Source organism: Megachile rotundata, chromosome 3 (genome assembly GCF_050947335.1).
Source record: "Megachile rotundata isolate GNS110a chromosome 3, iyMegRotu1, whole genome shotgun sequence".
Lineage (NCBI taxonomy): Eukaryota > Metazoa > Arthropoda > Insecta > Hymenoptera > Megachilidae > Megachile > Megachile rotundata.
The window spans coordinates 9953593-9969893 of record NC_134985.1 but is presented as its reverse complement, the minus strand read 5'-3'; the positions used below and the strand labels follow the sequence as shown (position 1 = coordinate 9969893).

General features: G+C 34.6%; 1 protein-coding gene across 5 annotated transcripts in view; it reads right to left on the bottom strand.

The window, feature by feature from the left end:
* LOC100881717 (uncharacterized) overlaps window positions 1-16301 on the bottom strand; it is a 221415-nt gene that overhangs the window by 168177 nt on the left and 36937 nt on the right. The window lies entirely within an intron of this gene.

Here is a 16301-nt window from a genome sequence, read left to right as displayed (position 1 = left end):
CGTGCTGCGTTTTGCACCTGCGTGACCACGTCAGACATCATCCGTGTCTCAGTCCCCGTGGAATTATCACGCAGGCGTCTCACACGAGTCTTTTATGACTCTTATAATGGCGACACGCTGCTGACACACACTTGAGATCTGATGCGTTTTAAGAAATTGGAACGAAACGTGAACAAGAAGCTGAGGGGAATAGTGTTAGAGGAATAGGTTTAACATGTGTGGACTTTCATGTAGGTGGTGGCAGACGTTTGCGAGTTCGATACAAGTCATTATAGAGTACACAAGGTTATTATTAGGATTTAAGGTTAGCTTGAATGATTGATGTTATAGGGTGGATTTAATATATTCCATGGAGGCAAACGAGTTCGGTACAGGTTATGAGGTTATTACACATCGAAATAGAATCTAAACAAAATGTAATCTAAATCTGAAACTAACCTAAATCTAGCAAAAATTGAATTCAGATCTATCCCAAATCTGTCAGATACAAAATTAGCTTAAATTTAGCTCGAATTAAATTTAATCCAGATTTAATTGAAATGCAAATTTAACTCAAATCAAATACAAATCTAATTCAGATCATAGCGTTCGGAAGGTAACACAAAATGCTATTACTCGTGGTAATCTAGTCAATATACAACTTTGATTAATTTACAATTTTTCGTAAATTAAAAGTGAAAAATCATACAAGAATCATGTGACAAGCAAACGTTTATTTCATTTAAGTGTGAAACGGAATTAAATACTACCCTGTTGGAAATAGTCTTTTAATTAAATGGCACGTCAAAGAGTTAATCGATGGATGGACGAGTGAGGGTCAGAAGACCTCACAAAAGGCAGGAGCTCCCTTGAATTTGGTAAAACGCACTGTCACCGTTGGAATTCTAAGCGACCGTGGGAAAGACAGAGTGCAAAGAGAATGATAAATGAACGGGGACACAAAATTACGCTGATTCAGCTAGACGAAAGCAAATAATTGCTCCGGCGTGCTTTCATTACCAGAGAAAAGTTTAAATCGAAAGCGTGCAGAATTCAGGGGATGATAAACAATCTTGAAAAAAAAGTGAACAGAATTTATTTCTATTTTCGTTTGAAAGTTAGCGCTGTTTTAATTACGATATTAAATGAGTCTACTTCCTTACAAGTTAATATTTGAATGCTGTTTTATGAAGACAATGGTAGTATTTTGGAAGTCTATAATTAAAAATTAGATGATAAAATTGATATACAGGTGACATCCTATATGATATGTAGTTATTTTGATAATTTTTTTGTCTCAAAGAGATTTGAAATAGGTTTAACTATTTATTCTAAATTATCATGAATTTTAAATAAAATATGCAATTAGACAAAGTTGACAAAGCAAAGATATTCTTGCTAATTTTAGAATTAATGTAATATGCCATACAAAATTATATTTTACTATATTTTTTCTTAATTATCTGACTTCATCTAATTTGCAATATCAGTAACGAGACCGACAATATTTAGTTTATTAACGATATCTGTAACTAAAAATAAACAGTCCAAACGAGGTCAGAAATAAAAAATCGGTCAATTCGATGAATTGGTGGTTTCAGTGTGAAACGATTAAATAAGGACAATTTATTCATCGGAAACAGTAAAATATTTGCCACTTAGGCGAACAATGTACCTCCATTCTTAATGCTACGTACATTCTGTACAACCATCCACGTAATCTACTTACTCAGTTAAGCAGCTTACGTAAAGAATTTAATTGTTTCGGTAATAAGAGACTCAACGTGTTGTCTTCTCAAATTACTTTCGCTCTTGTGTACCTTTTAGATCTTTGTTTAACACTTACTTGCCTGGCTTAATTCATTGAATGAACAAACAGCCTTAATAATGCTTCACAATTTATAAGAAACGTAATAAAGAGCATATAAAAAGTGCAGCATAAAATCAACAACTGTTCATGAAAATAACAAACAGATTATATTAAAAAGGGAAATTAATGAGAAAAACTAGACAAATATAAAAAAAGATCATCAAGACATTAAATCTAGAAAAATGACATGGAAACTTGGGAATTTACGAAAAGAAAAATATGGAAGTTAAAAAAATTGTCAAGGTTATCATCCAAAAGTAGCCTACTAAACATCCGAAAATATTTCTATTTCTATTTCGAAGTATTTCTCAAATTTACAAGAAATTATTCAAAGCTCCAATCTACCTCCGAAGTTCAAATCAAAACCCTCCAATCAGAGACCCAGAACTTCAATTTCACCTCTAATCGTCGCTTAATCGAATATCGACAATTTCGTGTGATGTAGCCTAATGCAATAACAGCAAATTCCACAACAATATCAGAGGTCGTTAAACTAGATTCTGCGTAATCATCGGGCTAAAATTCCAGCATGGATTTCATCAAGATCGTCGCCCGCGATACAATGTCTGATTCAGGGCTTACGACGTCAATTTCGCCAGATAGACAATATTGGTTACAAACGAGCATACGAGCTCTTTCAGTATCGATATGATGGTGCAACCTGCATGCAGGCTGATTCCTCGATTTGCTGTTCGCCTGGGATTCAGAGGTGCAGCCTTTTACCTGGCCCAACGCCCACACCTCCCACCTTCACCTTCAAAAGGTTCTTTTCCCTCCATTATTCTCCTCCCTAACCAAATTACTCCGCTCGCGAGATGTTCCCACGCGATCCTAACCTGCCTGTAACGGAGATTTAAAATTGAAAATTTCTCCGAGGACCAACTTCATGCATTATACAGTCCGTTGTTCTTTCATTTAAAACTCCATTCGAGGAAGAAAACTTTAAGTGAACGATGCAGCTTTGAAACCGTTCTAGTTCGAATAAAGAAAGTAAGAACCGCGATGCTTTTAGAGTGTGTGCCAATTAAAATGTGCATAGTTTACTATTGTCAAAGCATAAGAGGCGACACTTGGCAGGGAACTTTTTAGAGTCAGTTAGAGTCCTTCGAGAGCTAGTTATTTGGATATTAATGTACCTCATCAAGTATTATGTAAACAACGAAGTAATGTAAAGCTAAAGTAATAAAGAGTAGAGATACAAAAGGCGATACTCGATGAGGAAGCTTTTTAGAAAGAGGACATAACTAATTTAAATTTCTAAGATAAATCGAGTACGATTCCGCGGTATTTCGAAATGCGCATGCGCAGTCGGCGGTCGGCGGGCGGTTTAAACCTTCGCATTCACCAGTAAATTTGTAATACATTTTGTCATTTCTCTGTACATCTGTATTTTCTTGTGATAGTTTGTCATTTCTTTATTAGCTATTTGTAATAATCATTTCAGCAACATGCTTAAAATATATTGTGTGAAACGATTAAACAAACGTTTTGGCGGGGATTTTGAATGGCTGTTCAGAATGGATGTTAATATCGAAGTTAACGGTGGTCGATATTATGGCGGCAATTTTAAAATTACTAATGGTCAGAATAGTCAACATCAAACTTTATATTTTATTTCACATTTTGACAGCTATTTTGAAATTACCGTTGAAAATGACTATCATCGCTATCAAAAGTATTTAGTATTATATTTGTAATATTTAATATTGTATTAGTAGAATGTCTTAGTGGTCATTTTAAAATTAATAATAGCTATTTAATATTGTAGTTTGATGGCTATTTTAAAATGAGAAATATGATCATTACTAATCGTCAAAGTTATACAATATTTTATTTAATATCTTGGCGATTAATATTATGGCGGGAAGTTTGAAATCGGTGATGTACAAAATGAATGTAATTCATATCAAAGATATTTAGTATTATGTCTAATGTTCTCATAATTGCTGTAAACTGTAAACTATAAAAATTTGAATGTGTCAATGCAAAAATAAATAGTAATTAAACATATATGAACACTACATATGTGTATGCTAAAAATGACTTCAGTCAATCTGATTATGACACAGCTGATCAAGTATATCCATAGCCTTATTTTTAATTACAAAGTATATTCTTTTATCATGAATTAATGAGTAACACATAAAAAATGGTTCAAGCAAAGATATTATGTTTCATATGTATATAGAGTTAACTGACTAAGTTTCCATAATTTCAAAACGAACACAGTTTCCCGAAGTATTATTCATCACTACGCTCGCGTTCCACTTGGAAGATTAAATTTACATAAAGTCTGGCTACTCACTTAGTAATTTAGTAACTAACTTGCAACCGAGTAAGATGATCCTCATCTCACTAAATATCCCATTTTAGGGACGAAGAAAGAGAGTTCTACCGCTAGGAGTACTTACAATTAGTTCGAGTTACAGAGTTGAATCGATTTCGCTAACTTTAACTTCGTGCTATTCGGTATAGTGGGAAGAAACATTTATTGTCACAATCATGATATAAATTTCATTTCTGGGTTCTTTGTTTCGAATATTTATTGTTGTTTACAATTTTTAATTTTATTGTTGTTTTATAGTTATTTTCAATACACTAGTAAATTTTGTGGTTCTCAAGATTTTAAGTTGTTTTGAAAGGTACAAATTAATCGATTTTTAATTAATTTAGTTTTCATGGGATTTTAAGGATTTGCAACCATGCAGTTTCTAAACTCTGAAGTTCCCAAATCCCTGATTCTCCAATTTTCCTATTTCTAATTCTAAATCCTCTTTCCAATTCTCTAATTTCCCTATTCCCTAATTTCCCTACTCTCTAATTCCCCTATTCCCTAATTCCCTAATTCTCTAATTCTCCTATTCCCTAATTCCCCTACTCTCTAATTCCCCTATTCCCTAATTCCCTAATTCCCTAATTCTCTAATTCCCCTATTCCCTAATTTCCCTATTCCCTAATTCCCCTATTCCCTAATTCCCCTATTCCCTAATTCCCCTATTCCCTAATTCCCCTATTCACTAATTCCCTAATTCTCTAATTCTCCTATTCCCTAATTCTCCTATTCCCTAATGCCCCTACTCTCTAATTCTCCTATTCCCTAATTTCCCTATTTCCTAATTCCCCAATTCCCTAATTCCCAAATCCTCAAATACCCAAACCCCCAATTTTCGAACCCTCCTCTTCCTAAACTTTGAAACTCCCAAATTCCATAGTCCCTGATTTTCCAATTTTCCTATTCCCAATTCTAAATCCTCAAATCTCCAATTCCCTAATTCCCCTACTCCCTAATTCCCTACTCTCTAATTCCCCCATTCCCTAATTCCCCCATTTCCTAATTCCCCCATTCCTTAATTCCCCTATTCTCTAATTCCCCCATTCCCTAATTCCCTTACTCTCTAATTCTCAGATCCTCAAATACCCAAATCCCCAATTCCCTCATTCCCAATCCCCAATTCCCCCATATCCCACTCCCCCAATCCCAACCCCTCACCAACCCAAATCCCCACTTGACTCCCCCAAAAGTTCCAAGAGCCATAAATTCTCTCCACTCCCGACCCCATCACGCGCACCAACTTACTGATCGCCGAAAGCTTCATCGAATACCGGTATCCGTGCACGTGGACGCAATGTCTGGATGATTTCCACGATTCCCAAGTACCAGGAGCACAGAACCGGTAGTTACCTAACCAGGAACGGTGTCAATGTTCTGAGAACGTGTTTCCGTTAGCGGGACACGATAGCCAGACGAAGATAAGACGAGCGATTGTTGCGCGTGAGCAGGTAAAGGAGCCTCGGATTTCCTTTTCAGGTGAATTCCACGAGCGTGGGTGAACAGGATAGCAGACCGACAAGGATGTGATACCTTGCCAAGGTGTAAGGTCACAGTTTCTGTCCCCACCCTTCTTGGCCTCCTACCCCTCTCGCTTCGTTCCTTCTATCCGCTGTTTCTTCCTTCTCCTCTTGCTAATGTTCCGCGATCATGGTAGGGGTAAACTGCACGGCAAGGTAACAGGTTAACAACAAATCACTGGATGTCGACTGTTACCTGCTGATTTGTTATCTTTGACGTGCCTTGGCTTCTCTGCTTTTAACACTTTTATCGTCCATATTTGGATAACGTATCTTCAGAAGCATGTCATTTATCTGTCGTGTATATTCGAATGATACGAGTCGAACTCGTTTATCGGATAGAAATATGGGAATATAGGATTTTAACCTACAATCGTATTATATTGGTTGATCTTCTGGAATCTTATGAAATAATGAGAGTTGGATCGCTTGACTATTTTGTAGAAATATATTTTATCTATTAATATTTAGCAATTATATCCTGAGTCAATATACAGGAATATAGGGCACTATATGGACGATGTTTAAATGTTCATGAATCTATCACGAATCAATTTTCTCGTGTACATGGTTCAAGTGATGGTAATCGGATTAACTGCTTATTTGATAGAAATATAGTAATATATTTGTATCTAAAATTATGTGGCTACAATTATAGGGATGTTGGTCTAAAATGTAGAAATATAGGGATTAACGAGTCTTCAGTTACATGTAGATACTTAAGCTTGCTTTGGGATCAGTGGTATAAAACAACCAATCATAATAGCTGAGTGAGGCACACTTAACGCACTCTTGACGCAGCCTTGACGCACTCTTGACGCACTCTTGATGCACCCTTGACGCACTATTGAAGTAGTCTTGACGCACTTTTGATGCACTCTTGACGTAATCTTGACGCACTCTTGACGCACTGATAACGCACTTGTAACACATTCTTGACGCAATCTTGACGCACTCTTGACGCATTCTTGACGCACTCTTGACGCACTCGTGACGCATTTGTGACGTGCTCTTGACGCACTTTCCATGCAATCTTGACGCATTCGTGACGCACCCTTGACGCATTCGTGACGCATTCTTCACGCATTTGTGACGTTCTCTTGATACACTCTTGACGCACTCGTTACGCACTCTTCACGCATTCATGACGCACTCTTGACACACTCCTAACGCACTTGAAACATACTCTCGACGCACTCTTGACGCACTTTTGATGGAAACGACACAATCTTAACGCACCCTTGACGAAGGTACCCCGCGACTTTTTCAGCTTGTAGTGACGTCAGTTTTCAATTTTCCATCGTTCTGAAGAGCTCATTTTAAAGAGGAAGCTTCAAAGAATATGACCATATTTTTTTTAAATTTAAACCCTTTACGCCCTTCATTGAAAAAAACGCAAAAAAAGAATTTGTTTAAATTTTGCAACATTTCATAACAAATTGACGGAATTGAAAAAAATATTTTAAAATAGCCCAATCCTTTATGAATAAAACAAAAAAAATTTAGTTAAATCGGTTGAGTAGTTTCTGAGAAAAAAATTCGTAACCGAAGCTTATTTTCGCAAAAATGGACAAAAATTGCAAACTTTGAAGGCTTCCTTAACAAATTTGAAACTGGCAAAATGATGACTTAAACCCCCTCTAATTTCACGTGGACTACAACATATTTTGATTAGAGCAAAATCGCAGATAGTGAGGTCCAAAAGTGATCGATTTGTGGAATGACCCAGTTACTGAAATATGGTCATGTATTCATATAGGAATATATGAATATCGAAATGCACTGTCAGTGTATACCAATGTATCATATATTATGTCTGTGTTATATTTCCTTATGACATTGGAAAACCTCCCTTATGACCTTGCCATAATCACTTTTCCATGTAATTCATCTCATAATTTCTAACAAATTTGCCTCACAATTTATTAACATTACAACACGTTTCTCACAATATCTCAAAATATCCCACTAAAATATTCCAAAATCCTTTCCCCAGCTCTAACAACAATAACAATACAGTTTTCTATCCTAGATTTCCCCACATTTCCACAAGCGAAACAGCGATTACAATCTGTCACATCGCAATTTGTCGTTCCATTTGTTCACAGTTTTGATTATGTTTTGTCAATTATTTTCAGCAATGTTGAACGATCGCCGAAAGAAAATAGAGATACGAGCGTGCACGTGTATCTCTGTCCGTTCGTTACGTAAATAATACACTGTCTATTGATTTCCTGTCAATGAACCCGTCCTCGCTCAGGAGTGATATCGACGAACACGATAAAAACAGGAATTTTGACAGCGCACCACCGTCTCGATGTCTATCTTCTTTTCACTCGTTTTTCCGTACATCGTATAAATGGAATCAGCGTTTCTATATTTTCATGAATCGCGGCGAACCACTGGATCGAGAAGTCTGCTGCGCGTCGTTCATTTCGGTATCAAAGAGATTGGTAATTAAAAAGATATCCCTTGATAAATTCTCACTAAGTTACTTGAAAACATTTCAAGTACATCGACGAATATTAATTCCGATATGATGTAACCTTGCCAGAATTTATCGGGTTCGTATGGTGGCATTATTCTGTTGTATGTATTTATTTGCGTGATGTTTTGCAATTGTGTTGAATCGTTTACTTATTTGTGATGGAATTTGGGAATGTAGAGATTTCAGGGTTTAGGAATTTAGGAAATTGGAGATTTCGAAATTTAGGGATTTGAGGATATAGGGATTTGGTCATTTAATAATTTGGAAGTTTAGAGATTTAGGGATGTATACATTTGGGGATGTAGGAATTTTGGGGGTTTAGAGATTTGGGAACTTGAAGATTTGGAAATTTAGCAATTTGGGGGTTTATGAATTTGGGACCCTGGAGATTTGGGAATTTAGCAATTTGGGAGTTTAGAGATTTGCACATTTAGTGATTTGGGGGACTAGAGATTTGGGGATGTAAGGATTTCAGGGTTTATGACTTTGGGACCCTACAAATTTGGGAATTTAGCAATTTGGGAGTTTAGAGATTTGCACATTTAGCAATTTGGGGGACTAGAGATTTGGGAACATAGGAATTTCAAGGTCTATGACTTTGGGACCCTGGAGATTTGGGAATTTAGCAATTTGAGAGTTTAGAGATTTGTACATTTAGTAATTTGGGCGACTAGAGATTTGGGGATGCAGGGATTTCAGGGTTTATGACTTTGGGACCCTGCAAATTTGGGAATTTAGCAATTAGGAAGTTTAGAGATTTGCACATTTAGCAATTTGGGGGACTAGAGATTTGGGAATATAGGAATTTCAAGGTTTATGACTTTGGGACCCTACAAATTTGGGAATTTAGCAATTTGAGAGTTTAGAGATTTGCACATTTAGCAATTAGGGGGACTAGAGATTTGGGGACATAGGAATTTCAAGGTTTATGACTTTGGGACCCTGGAGATTTGGGAATTTAGCGATTTGGGAGTTTGTTGGATTCCAAGAGAATTTACAACACACTTTATTATAAGAAAACTTGAACAACTTTATTAGGTCGACTAACAATCAGTTCTAGACTCTTTCTGAGACTTTTGTACATTGCGAGGTTTATTGTATGTACTATTGCTGGAGATAGGTTGAGGTAGGGACGGTGGTCAAGGGACAGTGTGACTCAGGAGGGGTGCGAAGTCCAGGATGAGTAAGGACTAGAAATCGTTTCGATTAGTGTGTTTGTTGGGGATGAGTCTGTAGCGTTTGCTATCTTATTTGCTTGGACGCGTTGGTCATCCAGCAAGTTTAGAGATTTGGACATTTAGCAATTTAGGGGCTAGAGATTTGGGAATGTGGGGATTTGAGGATATAGGGATTGGAGGATGGAGAGGTATCAAGGTTTACGAATTTGGGAACCTAGAGATTTGGGGATCTAGAGATTAAATGATGTAGGGATTTGAAAATTTGACAGTTTTGGAGTCCAAAGGTTTGGGAATATAGGGATTTGGAAAGTTAGCAATTTGGTGATCTAGAGATTTGAAAATGGAGGGATTTAGGGATGTAGGAATTTGAGAATGCAGAAATTTTAGGATGTAGGGATTTCAAGATATATAAATTTGAAAACCTGGAGATTCGGAAATTCAGTTATTTAGCTGTCTAGAGATGTAGAGATGTAGATTTCAGATTATACAGGGTGCGGCGCCAAAATCCGGACAAATGAAGGATTACTTTCAAACATAATTTTTGTTGAGAAAATGGAAATATTTACAACTTCTTTTTTACTACATTGTTAATAAGGGTATAAAGAACCCTTTTATTCAATATATCCTCCCTCCGCTTGAATGACTGCTTCCAATTTTGGTCTGAAGCGCTTGTAGGCCCGTTTTAGTGCCTCACGGTCCATATCGGTGAATATTGCCTTGATAACGGCTTTCAATGATTCTATGTTTGGATGTCTGGATTTGTTGGTGACCCCTTCAACAACACTCCATACATAATAATCTAAAGGATTTAAATCTGGGCTATTAGAAGGCCAAAATTCCTGAACACGTGGAACGATGTCGGGTGTTCTGACAATACGCTCCTTTGAATAAGTCTTCCTGGATGGTGTTGCAACACCTTCGTTTCATTTTTCCGACTCATATTTTTTAATCACACCGTATACAGTCGATTTCGGGTACTCGAAGTAATGAATGATTACTGTTGCTGTGCGGTCAGCGCGAATGCTTTCGATAACTGCAGCCCTTCGGTTATATTCTGCGCTTGGTTTGGACATTGCGACTATTATGAGGGTTAGACTGTTTAATACATATTTCAAGTTATTTGGATGCCAATCGCGAACTTTGGAATAAGTATATGACGGCGAGAAATTTAAATTAAATTTTGTTCGGATTTTGGCGCCGCACCTTGTAGAAATTTTAAGAATCTGGATATCTAGTCTCTATAGACTTGAAGATACAGGAATTTGTGAATTTTGAAAATAAAATTATGTCTTTCCTTTCTTTCCTTCCTTTCCAAAAATACTCGCATCAGTTATATGATGACACTTCCTAAAGTTAATTTATATAAATTATTAAAGTGCATTACATAAAATTCTCTGCTCATCCGTCTTCCCCAAGATAACACTTAAAATAAATATTGTCACACCTTATACAGGAAGTCACATTCGGATCCAATATTTAAATCATTCGCGTAATAAAATAATAATGAGTACAAAATGACATTTACGGTGATAGTGAAAGGAACTTTGTCATCGTGACTAAAATAAACTTTTTGATGCATATAGTGGAAAGAACCTTTGGATGCTCGATTTAAATGGCATATTGTTAAGTAATCATACTATCGCAATGATTATAAAGTTAAATTACATTTGACACTAAAATTTTATCGATTCTTTTTGAAATGTCATGGACTCTTTCTTGGAGTTTATTTTAAAGATTACATAGGTTGGCACGTGAGATTAATCTTTTTATGTGAAATTGTAAATTTTGGTGACATTTTAATAAGGTTATTTTTGTGAGGGATTTATTTGATGACTGTTATTGGTATTTGTATGAAATTGAGAATTTAGTTGAAATGGAAACCACTGAACGGAATTAATATTTCGCTCCAGTTTATGGATGCGTGAATAGGATGATTGCGTTTCGTGAAAATATGCTATTACTAATAAAAAGAAAGTAAGAAATGAAAGCGGAAGTGTTCTGAATTATTACGACAATTTGTTACATGCAAGAATGAACTGTGTAATTCGATAAAAATATACAATTATTTGAAATTCCAGAGAACATCTTTAACAGAATAGTATGAAATTTCATTAATAGTTCCATTGAATTCCATCTTCACGATGCGTTCACTCGTAGCAATATTATCCGTTTGATAATTATTCTATGTTAATTATATCAGTCGACATAGATGTGACGAGAGTAGAAATTTCAGGAATTATAATAATTCTGTTCTTCTTGTGAGAACTTCCTATTTATGCAATTTAAACGATATGCTTCTTAATGTGATTTAAAGGTAATTTATCTTACATCATTGTAAGAGATTTCTGTAATAGTAATTTAAAAAATCAAACAAAAATTGCGGATATGAAATACAACTGCTATCTTGAATTTCGATTAAAACAATATAACTGATCGAACAAGCATTAACAATATCAGCATATTTGATTACATCATAATTCAACTATACAATCGATGCAACAGAAATTAAAAATACGAAGTATGAAATGCATAAAAACATGAAATGTAATATTGCCACACAAAAATTTCAATTAAAATTCATTAGATACCTGCGTTTATATTATGATCGAAGGACAACAAAACAGAAATTAAATTAAATTAAATGCTGAATCTTGAATTAAAATAAATATAGAATTTTATTTCATGAATCTTGAATTCAAAAGGGTACAAAACTTGGATTGAGAACAATACAAAATTTCATTTCATGAACCTTGAATTAAAATAAATAGAGAATTTTATCACATGAAACTTGAATTAAAAACCGTGACAGAATTTCATGATACGAATCTTGAGTTAAAAAGAGCACAAAACTTTATTACACAAAACTTCAATTACAACAAATACAGAATTTTATTACATAAACCCTAGATTGAAATAAATACAAAATTTTATTTCATGAACCATGAATTAAAACAAATACAGAATATTATCTCATGAAACTTGAATTAAAAAAAATACTGAATTACATCAAACTGCACTGTGTTTTATGAAACTGTAATTAACACTAGATTTACAAGTCACATAATTTTGACGCATTTCGAATTTTTTTAGAAAAATTACAAAAACAGTTCTCATTTTTATTTTATATCTTGTACCGACTTTTATCCATTGAACGAGGTAAATATATATTGAAGTCTATTTTCTTCGAGAGCTTTGAAATATTGAAATTTGCTATGTGGTATATCTATCTCTACGGATGTGCGTCAATTTTATATAAATTTACACAACTTATTAAAACACGTGTTCTTTAATGGTCAGACATCTTGTAGACAAGACGTTACTAATTTTTAATATTAACCAATAATAATAATGAAACTACCTGTTACATTTATTAAAAGTTATGCTTTAACATTAAATGGTAATGGTAGAATAAATTCTTGCAAAACCAGAATACATATTTTAATTCACAAATTACTTTCATTCAACTTGCATTAAATACTAACAATCAGTAGATACATAGTATATAAACCTTGTTAATCAACTACAATAAATTCAATAACTTCCAAGACCAATAGCAACAACTATTGAAAGGAGAGATTCAAACTTCGCGCGCAAATTATACAGGGGGTCTCACAACTAGTGCAATCTCACAACTAGTGTAGTCTCACAACTACTACTGAAAATTACAAAAACCGTTCGCATTTTTATTTTATCTTGTACTGACTTTTATCCATTGAACGAGGTAAATATATATTGAAGTCTATTTTCTTCGAAAGCTTTGAAATATTGAAATTTGCTATGTGGTATATCTATCTCTACGGATGTGCGTCAATTTCACGCGATCGTAATGTAAATAAAATTTTTAGTAAATTAGTTTTACCCAGGCAAAAATTACAACAATAATAAATATGAATGCACCTACAATACCTTATAAACGACGGACTTTGCTAGTGCGGAGTCGCACGCGGCCGGCTCAGCCGGTACGCCGGGTTCGGACCCGGCGTCGCAGTACAAATCGCAGTTCGCAGGGTAGAGGGAAGTAAAAATATGAATGTAGAGTACTGAAGTAATATACTAAAATATTATTGAATAATAAAAACTTTCTATAAATATCTCATATTTTCATTTCTTGTAGTGTTTAATTACATTGCTTCCTAAGTGGTTGTTTTTCTTTAAATATATGTATTCGTTCATGCGTCAAATTGACGCCTGTTCGTAGAGATAGATATAGTAAACCTAGTGTTAAAGAGAATAAAGAGTTTTATAATCCATCGATGAATTAGTGATTAAGAATTAGAACGTAGTTGTACGAGAATGATGCAAGCAAAAGGATGAATGGTTCATGTATACTGCCCTAGTCGAGGATGCACTACAACCATATTCACAGCATCGAGTGCACCAAGACACGTTGCACATTGTACGCTACACTCGTCTCAGATGGAACATGATTGGCGTCGTGTATACCTGCACGTCTTTCCACCTGCTGCTCTCCTGACATTCTCAATCGGCTGATATACCTGAATTGAAGAGTAACGATCGTTTCATGCTCGATTCAACTATACCTATACGTACGGTCACTTGTGATCGCACGAGTCACGTATTCGTCACCCTTCAATTCATTGCTACTTCTTCATTGGATGAATGTTCCTACTCAAGATTGTACTTTCTTTCTTTTTGAATTTTTTCGACTTTAATATTCTTTATATTACAATTCAATTACTTTTACGATTGTATTTTTGATTTTGTAACTTTTGAAATTTTACGTAATTCGTAAATTTTACCTAATTCCTAACATCTTAAATGCCCCAAATCTCAATTTGCTAATACCCTAATTCTCTAAATTTCTAAATGCTAAATTATCAATTTCCCAAATCCTAAATTCTCCAATACCCAATCCCCAAATTCTAAAATTATCAAAATCCACATTTCCACATCAAATTCTATATCGAATCAATCTCTCTCCTTTCACACTATTCACAAATTTCATAATTTATAATAATTATCAATCAATTACCCCATATTCAACATGCATATTCATTATTCGATTCCAATCTAACGCACAAATCTAAATTAATGCAAACTAAATCAGTTTAAACTAAATTCCACAATTCACTAGTTAAAAACAACTCCTCTCATGAACAATCCACTTCAGTGCAATATTTTTGATCGGCTACAGAAGGCAGCACACAATTTCAACTTCGCAGAAATGTTCTATCACCTACGCCAATGAGTACACCGGGTCGAAAGGGTTAAACTCGCTTCGCACGGGAGAAGGAAATTATAGGTTCGGAAGGGTTAAAACAAAACGGCAGTTTCTCTACCAGAGTGGTAAAGGAGACGAGGAGGATTCTGGAGGCATCATATGCGCAGATAAACTCGCGTTCCAGGTGATTCAGGTGCGCGAACAGGTGTTCGATACCAGGACACCAAGCTACGAGGAGGATCGTCGGCGTTCCTGTTACTTTTCTTTCTTCGGCGATTCTCTGCCGAATCTCTCTTTCTCCAATTCATTCCTCGTTCATGTTTATTATTAGGGAAGGTAACGGTACTTGGTTTAATATTGATATGAAATGATTATTACGGGGAAAACGTAACTTTCTTGTAGACCTTCTTGTAACCTTCTTGTAGAGCTGATTCCCGTAGGAAATGAATGACACAGAGAGACGAGGTTTGAAATAGACAATGTAATTATTTGAAATAACTCTTAATTTAACATTCAACATTTTAGACTGCAAGTTTTTAGGGAGAATAAGTATTGTTTTTCTGTGTCATGGAAAATCATGTCGGAAAATATTTGAAATTATGGAGAATGTTAGTAGTGGTTATCTGCTATTGATCATGATGGGTCACAGTGTCATGATCAATAGTAGATAACCAATACTAACATTCATTATGTCGTGAAGTGTCATAACAGCAAAGATGTCATAACATTCACAGTGTCATGAAGAAACTTCCTGGAAAAGGAAGTGCGACGACGAAAGACACATTTACTTTGACTGTCAATTTTCTATTTTTCTAAGAATATATTTCCAAGTTGATAATTAAAATTCTACTTTTTAATTAAATTCTGGATTTTACAATTAAAATGAAACGTGCACTTAATTTTATGAAACGCAAAGAAATTTCGAAACAAGAACGTAATTTTAAAAAAATTCATTTATCTCAATTTTAAAAACTTGTTTAAACACAGGGAAATGTGGAAATTCCGAAATATTGTAAAAGTAAATTCAGGCGAAACCAGTTGCACGTCAAAATATCTTTCGTAAGCATAAAGAATAATTCTAGTTAAAATAATACTGAAAATAATACTGAATTGTGTTATTATATATTAAAATATGAATTAAAGAGATTAAATGAATTAAATCAATTAAGTGATATTAAGTGGATCAAAGCAATGAACATGTGCATTGCAATAATTTTTATAGTAAAAATGAACGAACTATTATAATGATTTTTAATCACATTTATTAAACCATAACTAACCCATTATTTCTAACTTTAAACTACATTTTAATTTGAATATTACATTGAAAAATAATACAATGAATACCGAGCAGAATCCAAAGAATTCAAATTAAGGTTCTAATTTAAACAAAAATCCACAACCACCCATATCAAACGTACAAACCTTAAAAAATAAATCAAAAGATATTTGACATTTTTGGAATTAGCTCAAAAATAACAATACTCTTCTATATATATAAAAATGGATGTTTGTACGAAATTAATAGACGTCGACACTGTTTGATCACGGTGAAAGTTGACACATATGTATTTTTCCATAGAGAAGGTTTTTAGGTATATAAAAAATGGGCGGGGCAAAAGGGAGCGTGGCAAACCAACAAAAATGAAATAATTCGGTACATAATAATCATAGACAGACATAATTTGGTGGGTATGTACTTGAGGTGGTTGTCGATAATCCTACAAAAATGGACTTTAAGTTAGTTCAATTACA